The 7,913-nt window shown below is 51.7% G+C and overlaps 1 protein-coding gene across 2 annotated transcripts in view; it reads left to right on the top strand.

Moving 5' to 3' along the window:
• The first annotated feature begins 1,401 nt into the window (after positions 1 to 1,401).
• The window catches only part of LOC142374405 (signal transducer and activator of transcription 5B-like), a 45,396-nt gene continuing 38,884 nt past the window's right edge, over positions 1,402 to 7,913 (top strand). For both annotated transcript variants that reach the window (XM_075458072.1, XM_075458071.1), the window contains exon 1: positions 1,402 to 1,737. The gene's annotated coding sequence lies outside the window, so the exon portion shown is untranslated. The remainder of the gene's footprint in view (positions 1,738 to 7,913) is intronic.

Raw genomic sequence — 7,913 nt, 5'->3', positions numbered from 1 at the left:
TTAGATTCGTTCTATAAGAACTATAGCCGCTTTCGTACTGTAGGAACCTTTGGCAGTTCTAATAACCTTTTAATCCGCGGGGCAGTTTTCTCCCGTGTTCGGACATACAGGAACTCGGGGCTTTCTCCCTCAGTTCCTATAACTATTTAGCTCCTTCTCCGAGGTCGGGTCTTTTCATGGTTCTATAGAACGATCTGACGGAGGTGTGTGGTGGTCGGTAGCTACGCCCCATGTCATGCTATCACGGCTGAAATGTTTACTCATACACAGACACAACCGGCGGGTGTTTAATAAGTTAAACTTACACTGGTCTCATTTGTCTGCAGCGCTCTGCTCTCCTTTCTTCCTTCATGAAATGAAAAAGTATCGTCTCCTGCCTCTCTCTGTGAGCTCTTCCAGCCTCGATATTAGACGCCTGATGTGATTGTCCATGATTAATATCACCATCATGCAGACCATAAACACGGTGGCCTCCCCGCTCTCTATTAGCTTCTTGGTGGTGTTTTTTTCTACTCTCATTACTTTTACCGTTTTGTTTTGTGTTTGAATGTAGCGCTAACGGCTAACGGCTAACACGTCACTGAAGCAGACGGCTGCGCGCGGCGCATCAGTCCCTATCAGGTCCCGACTCATGTGCGAATGCAGACTGAAACAGTTCCGCTGGGGAAGGATAGTTATCAGAACGAAATTCGAGGAGGGTAGTTCTGATAACTACTGTCTTAGAACGGTCTGTCCGAAAGCGGCCAATGAAAAGACCCGACCTCGGAGAAGGAGCTAAATAGTTATAGGAACTGAGGAAGATGGCTCCGAGTTCCTGTATGTCCGAACACGGGAGAAAACGGCCCCGCGGATTAAAAGGTTATTAAAACTGCCAAAGGTTCCTACAGTCCGAAAGCGGCTAATGAAAACTATTTCAGAGTTCCGCTGGAAAAGGCAGAATCTTCTTATTCATTGTCAGTGTGATTTGTGATTTACATTCCAAAACCTACATAGAAGCGATCCAAACCAACCGGTAACATTTAGTCCAAAATTGTCCCATATCAAATTTCATAGTTTTAGGTTCATTTTTACATTATTTCATCTGGGCTATACTGAGTAAATGTTGTTCATAGCAAATGTCTCAAACCGTCTTCCTACAAAAGTGTGAGTCAGACCCTTACTTTGGAATGTTTGTACAATAATAATATAATAACAGGTGAAAGAGATGCTCTAAGTGTACACCTGTCGGAGTATCAGAAGTGCACGTGTGTTATTCATCTACAGGAAGACATGAGGAAAAAGATGAACTCATTATATTTATTCATTATCATGTTATCACTGTAACTTTAGCTTAACTTTAACTTTGGATAGATGGAAAAGTTCACACCTGAACCGGTGTACGCGCGCGCGCGCTCCAGAGAATGGGGGTGCACTTCTCGGCATAACAGCTGGGCGGCACGCGGCAGCTCCACAACACACCCGGAAATAGATCTCACTGCCGCAAAATCCGAACGTCCAAAGAACTCCCACCCAACGCCAACTCCTTCCCTGCTTTAATTCTCTATTTGAAGTAATTTTTAAGCCCCTTTTACCCGCTGAAAGCTGAGGCCGGAGGCTGTCTTTGATAAGCGGCTCCTGGAAGCAGAGCACCGGGTCCTGGGCACCGGGATGGCAGCGAGCTGAAGAGGAGCTAAAGTTGTGTGTGCTGTTCGCTGTTGCCCCGTGCTGTAGCTGGAAGGGGCAGCGGTGTGTGGAAGGGTGAGTGGAAGACGGAGGAGCAGTTCACCACCTGTGGCGTATGAAAGTGAAGTTTTGTTGGAGCTCGGCTCCCCTCTCTGCTAACCACTCAGTTAGCCTTTCAGGCTAACCTGCTAACGCTGCGCTGCGCTACTTTAAAATAATGAGAGGAGTCTTAAATTCATCAATTTTCCATTCAACACGGATTTATCTTCTCACCAGTACTGACACATGGCCGTTAGCAGGTCCGGTCAGTATGGTGCCAGGTTCTGGGGTCGCTAAGCTAACCCATCTGAAGTTCGAGGTAAAGTCAGCCGGGGCGCTTTGCAGCTCTGTGCATCCTAACCCTGTCAAGGCTCAGCAAAGTGATCCAAAGTAATCCAAACTACCACACCGTGGTAGTTAACAGCCGGAAGCTGTCACGGTGTGGTAGTTAACAGCTGGAAACGGCCACGGTGTGGTGGTTAACTGCTGGAAACGGCCACGGTGTGGTGGTTAACTGCTGGAAACGGCCACGGTGTGGTGGTTAACAGCTGGAAACGGCCACGGTGTGGTGGTTAACTGCTGGAAACGGCCACGGTGTGGTGGTTAACAGCTGGAAACGGCCACGGTGTGGTGGTTAACAGCTGGAAACGGCCACGGTGTGGTAGTTAACAGCTGGAAACGGCCACTGTGTGGTAGTTAACAGCTGGAAACGGCCACGGTGTGGTGGTTAACTGCTGGAAACGGCCACGGTGTGGTGGTTAACAGCTGGAAACGGCCACGGTGTGGTGGTTAACTGCTGGAAACGGCCACGGTGTGGTGGTTAACAGCTGGAAACGGCCACGGTGTGGTGGTTAACAGCTGGAAAGGGCCACGGTGTGGTGGTTAACTGCTGGAAACGGCCACGGTGTGGTGGTTAACAGCTGGAAACGGCCACGGTGTGGTGGTTAACTGCTGGAAACGGCCACGGTGTGGTGGTTAACAGCTGGAAACGGCCACGGTGTGGTGGTTAACAGCTGGAAACGGCCACGGTGTGGTGGTTAACTGCTGGAAACGGCCACGGTGTGGTGGTTAACAGCTGGAAACGGCCACGGTGTGGTGGTTAACTGCTGGAAACGGCCACGGTGTGGTGGTTAACTGCTGGAAACGGCCACGGTGTGGTGGTTAACAGCTGGAAACGGCCACGGTGTGGTGGTTAACTGCTGGAAACGGCCACGGTGTGGTGGTTAACTGCTGGAAACGGCCACGGTGTGGTGGTTAACTGCTGGAAACGGCCACGGTGTGGTGGTTAACAGCTGGAAACGGCCACGGTGTGGTGGTTAACAGCTGGAAACGGCCACGGTGTGGTGGTTAACTGCTGGAAACGGCCACGGTGTGGTGGTTAACAGCTGGAAACGGCCACGGTGTGGTGGTTAACAGCTGGAAACGGCCACGGTGTGGTGGTTAACAGCTGGAAACGGCCACGGTGTGGTGGTTAACTGCTGGAAACGGCCACGGTGTGGTGGTTAACAGCTGGAAACGGCCACGGTGTGGTGGTTAACAGCTGGAAACGGCCACGGTGTGGTGGTTAACTGCTGGAAACGGCCACGGTGTGGTGGTTAACTGCTGGAAACGGCCACGGTGTGGTGGTTAACAGCTGGAAACGGCCACGGTGTGGTGGTTAACTGCTGGAAACGGCCACGGTGTGGTGGTTAACAGCTGGAAACGGCCACGGTGTGGTGGTTAACTGCTGGAAACGGCCACGTGTGGTGGTTAACAGCTGGAAACGGCCACGGTGTGGTGGTTAACTGCTGGAAACGGCCACGGTGTGGTAGTTAACTGCTGGAAACGGCCACGGTGTGGTGGTTAACAGCTGGAAACGGCCACGGTGTGGTGGTTAACAGCTGGAAACGGCCACGGTGTGGTGGTTAACTGCTGGAAACGGCCACGGTGTGGTGGTTAACTGCTGGAAACGGCCACGGTGTGGTGGTTAACAGCTGGAAACGGCCACGGTGTTGTAGTTAACAGCTGGAAACGGCCACGGTGTGGTGGTTAACTGCTGGAAACGGCCACGGTGTGGTAGTTAACAGCTGGAAACGGCCACGGTGTGGTGGTTAACAGCTGGAAACGGCCACGGTGTGGTAGTTAACAGCTGGAAACGGCCACGGTGTGGTGGTTAACAGCTGGAAACGGCCACGGTGTGGTAGTTAACTGCTGGAAACGGCCACGGTGTGGTAGTTAACAGCTGGAAACGGCCACGGTGTGGTGGTTAACAGCTGGAAACGGCCACGGTGTGGTAGTTAACAGCTGGAAACGGCCACGGTGTGGTGGTTAACAGCTGGAAACGGCCACGGTGTGGTAGTTAACTGCTGGAAACGGCCACGGTGTGGTGGTTAACTGCTGGAAACGGCCACGGTGTTGTAGTTAACAGCTGGAAACGGCCACGGTGTGGTGGTTAACTGCTGGAAACGGCCACGGTGTGGTAGTTAACAGCTGGAAACGGCCACGGTGTGGTGGTTAACAGCTGGAAACGGCCACGGTGTGGTAGTTAACAGCTGGAAACGGCCACTGTGTGGTGGTTAACAGCTGGAAACGGCCACGGTGTGGTGGTTAACTGCTGGAAACGGCCACGGTGTGGTGGTTAACTGCTGGAAACGGCCACGGTGTGGTGGTTAACTGCTGGAAACGGCCACGGTGTGGTGGTTAACTGCTGGAAACGGCCACGGTGTGGTGGTTAACTGCTGGAAACGGCCACGGTGTGGTGGTTAACAGCTGGAAACGGCCACGGTGTGGTGGTTAACTGCTGGAAACGGCCACGGTGTGGTGGTTAACTGCTGGAAACGGCCACGGTGTGGTGGTTAACAGCTGGAAACGGCCACGGTGTGGTGGTTAACAGCTGGAAACGGCCACGGTGTGGTGGTTAACAGCTGGAAACGGCCACGGTGTGGTGGTTAACTGCTGGAAACGGCCACGGTGTGGTGGTTAACAGCTGGAAACGGCCACGGTGTGGTGGTTAACAGCTGGAAACGGCCACGGTGTGGTGGTTAACTGCTGGAAACGGCCACGGTGTGGTGGTTAACTGCTGGAAACGGCCACGGTGTGGTGGTTAACAGCTGGAAACGGCCACGGTGTGGTGGTTAACTGCTGGAAACGGCCACGGTGTGGTGGTTAACAGCTGGAAACGGCCACGGTGTGGTGGTTAACTGCTGGAAACGGCCACGTGTGGTGGTTAACAGCTGGAAACGGCCACGGTGTGGTGGTTAACTGCTGGAAACGGCCACGGTGTGGTAGTTAACTGCTGGAAACGGCCACGGTGTGGTGGTTAACAGCTGGAAACGGCCACGGTGTGGTGGTTAACAGCTGGAAACGGCCACGGTGTGGTGGTTAACTGCTGGAAACGGCCACGGTGTGGTGGTTAACTGCTGGAAACGGCCACGGTGTGGTGGTTAACAGCTGGAAACGGCCACGGTGTTGTAGTTAACAGCTGGAAACGGCCACGGTGTGGTGGTTAACTGCTGGAAACGGCCACGGTGTGGTAGTTAACAGCTGGAAACGGCCACGGTGTGGTGGTTAACAGCTGGAAACGGCCACGGTGTGGTAGTTAACAGCTGGAAACGGCCACGGTGTGGTGGTTAACAGCTGGAAACGGCCACGGTGTGGTAGTTAACTGCTGGAAACGGCCACGGTGTGGTAGTTAACAGCTGGAAACGGCCACGGTGTGGTGGTTAACAGCTGGAAACGGCCACGGTGTGGTAGTTAACAGCTGGAAACGGCCACGGTGTGGTGGTTAACAGCTGGAAACGGCCACGGTGTGGTAGTTAACTGCTGGAAACGGCCACGGTGTGGTGGTTAACTGCTGGAAACGGCCACGGTGTTGTAGTTAACAGCTGGAAACGGCCACGGTGTGGTGGTTAACTGCTGGAAACGGCCACGGTGTGGTAGTTAACAGCTGGAAACGGCCACGGTGTGGTGGTTAACAGCTGGAAACGGCCACTGTGTGGTGGTTAACAGCTGGAAACGGCCACGGTGTGGTGGTTAACTGCTGGAAACGGCCACGGTGTGGTGGTTAACAGCTGGAAACGGCCACGGTGTGGTGGTTAACAGCTGGAAACGGCCACGGTGTGGTGGTTAACTGCTGGAAACGGCCACGGTGTGGTGGTTAACAGCTGGAAACGGCCACGGTGTGGTAGTTAACAGCTGGAAACGGCCACGGTGTGGTGGTTAACAGCTGGAAACGGCCACGGTGTGGTGGTTAACTGCTGGAAACGGCCACGGTGTGGTGGTTAACAGCTGGAAACGGCCACGGTGTGGTGGTTAACAGCTGGAAACGGCCACGGTGTGGTGGTTAACTGCTGGAAACGGCCACGGTGTGGTGGTTAACTGCTGGAAACGGCCACGGTGTGGTAGTTAACAGCTGGAAACGGCCACGGTGTGGTGGTTAACAGCTGGAAACGGCCACGGTGTGGTGGTTAACAGCTGGAAACGGCCACGGTGTGGTGGTTAACAGCTGGAAACGGCCACGGTGTGGTGGTTAACAGCTGGAAACGGCCACGGTGTGGTGGTTAACAGCTGGAAACGGCCACGGTGTGGTGGTTAACAGCTGGAAACAGCCACAGTGGAAGCCTGTTCATGTTCGTAGTTGGGCTTAAACACGGCTTTTTGCTGCTTTATGGGCTCAGTGACATGCAGACAATCCTTTTTGGCTTCGACCTCCAGTTCAGAATAAGCTCAATCAGTGAAAGTGTAGCCTTATTTCTAAGGTCTGCTTTGTAGAAGTTTGCCAAATGGAGGAAAGATTTCTACCGAAAACACACTGTAGGCATGACACCGAAAGTGGCTTCTGGTTCCAATGAGCAGGGTGGGCATAAAGGGCAATTGCACTTCTTTTATCCCCATTACATTAGGCCCGTGTGTGAGCAGGAGAGATGAGGTCCAGATGAGGTCCAGATGAGGTCCAGATGAGGTCCAGATGAGGTCCAGATGAGGTCCAGATGAGGTCCAAATGAGGTCCAGATGAGGTCCAGATGAGGTCCAGATGACTGCACACAAGCACATTTAGCAGCTGTTTTAGCAGGGTTTGCCTACATTCTACTGAAAATAGTTGGAAACTCTGATGTGCACTTTGCTCTCCAACTCGGTGAGAACTCTGTGGAAAGCTTGTCATCTCACAATGAACATGCAGCTGATTTTAACAGCAATAACTTAAAGAAGTTCGCAGTGATGTGAGAAATGATTCGGTACCTGTGGTCATTTGAGCATTTATGCGTGGAAATTTATCTCTAAAATGATTTCTGACAAGACAAAAATCCCCAAACTGCATGAGGCTGAAGTTAAACGGATGGGCATAAAGGGCCATTTCTCAGCTTTTTACCCTGTCAGTGTCAGTGGACAACACAACCACAGAGAAGTGATTTCTGCCATATTTCCATGTTCGATGCTCAGTGAAACATTTTGTCCGACAGCCCTGCTCCACACACGCAGCATGTTTGGACTGAACATCCTGCTTTCATTTCAGCTCCCTTGTTAACGGATTTGAGCATCCACACTGGCTACATGACACTGAACTTAAAGGAGAACTCCGGGGCATTTGAAGCGCATTTCCATTGCTAGAGGTTGTCAAATACTGATTGTAGGACACAGAGAGGTGCAAATCGGCGCTCCCTGTGTGGAGATCGCGCTGTTCGCACAGCCTGTCATGCGAGGCTAATACGTGGTGGCTAGGGGCAAGCGCTAACCCTTCCACGTAAAACAACAACTTGCACACTGCAGAAACGTCACACCACTTTATAAACCATCCGACAATAAAGTCACAAGCCTTACCATCAAAACCATATGCATGGTTCTCACATTACTGGCATGGGGACGTTACAAAACAACTTTATAAACAGCATGTAACTCACCGGTTAGTTGTACGCTCGCGCATGTGAAAGCCCAAAAGAGTCGATGGACGATACTCCCATATACAAAACAATTATCTTCTCTAGAAAAACTGCGTTCAAGTATTTAAAACATTACCACAATACATGCCCAGTAATATTGTTGTAATGTTTTAAATACTTGAACGCAGTTTTTCTAGAGAAGATAATTGTTTTGTATATGGGAGTATCGTCCATCGACTCTTTTGGGCTTTCACATGCGCGAGCGTACAACTAACCGGTGAGTTACATGCTGTTTATAAAGTTGTTTTGTAACGTCCCCATGCCAGTAATGTGAGAACCATGCATATGGTTTTGATG

Source organism: Odontesthes bonariensis, chromosome 23 (genome assembly GCF_027942865.1).
Source record: "Odontesthes bonariensis isolate fOdoBon6 chromosome 23, fOdoBon6.hap1, whole genome shotgun sequence".
Lineage (NCBI taxonomy): Eukaryota > Metazoa > Chordata > Actinopteri > Atheriniformes > Atherinopsidae > Odontesthes > Odontesthes bonariensis.
Note: the sequence above shows the minus strand (reverse complement) of the source record. Positions and strands in the feature narration are given on the sequence as shown.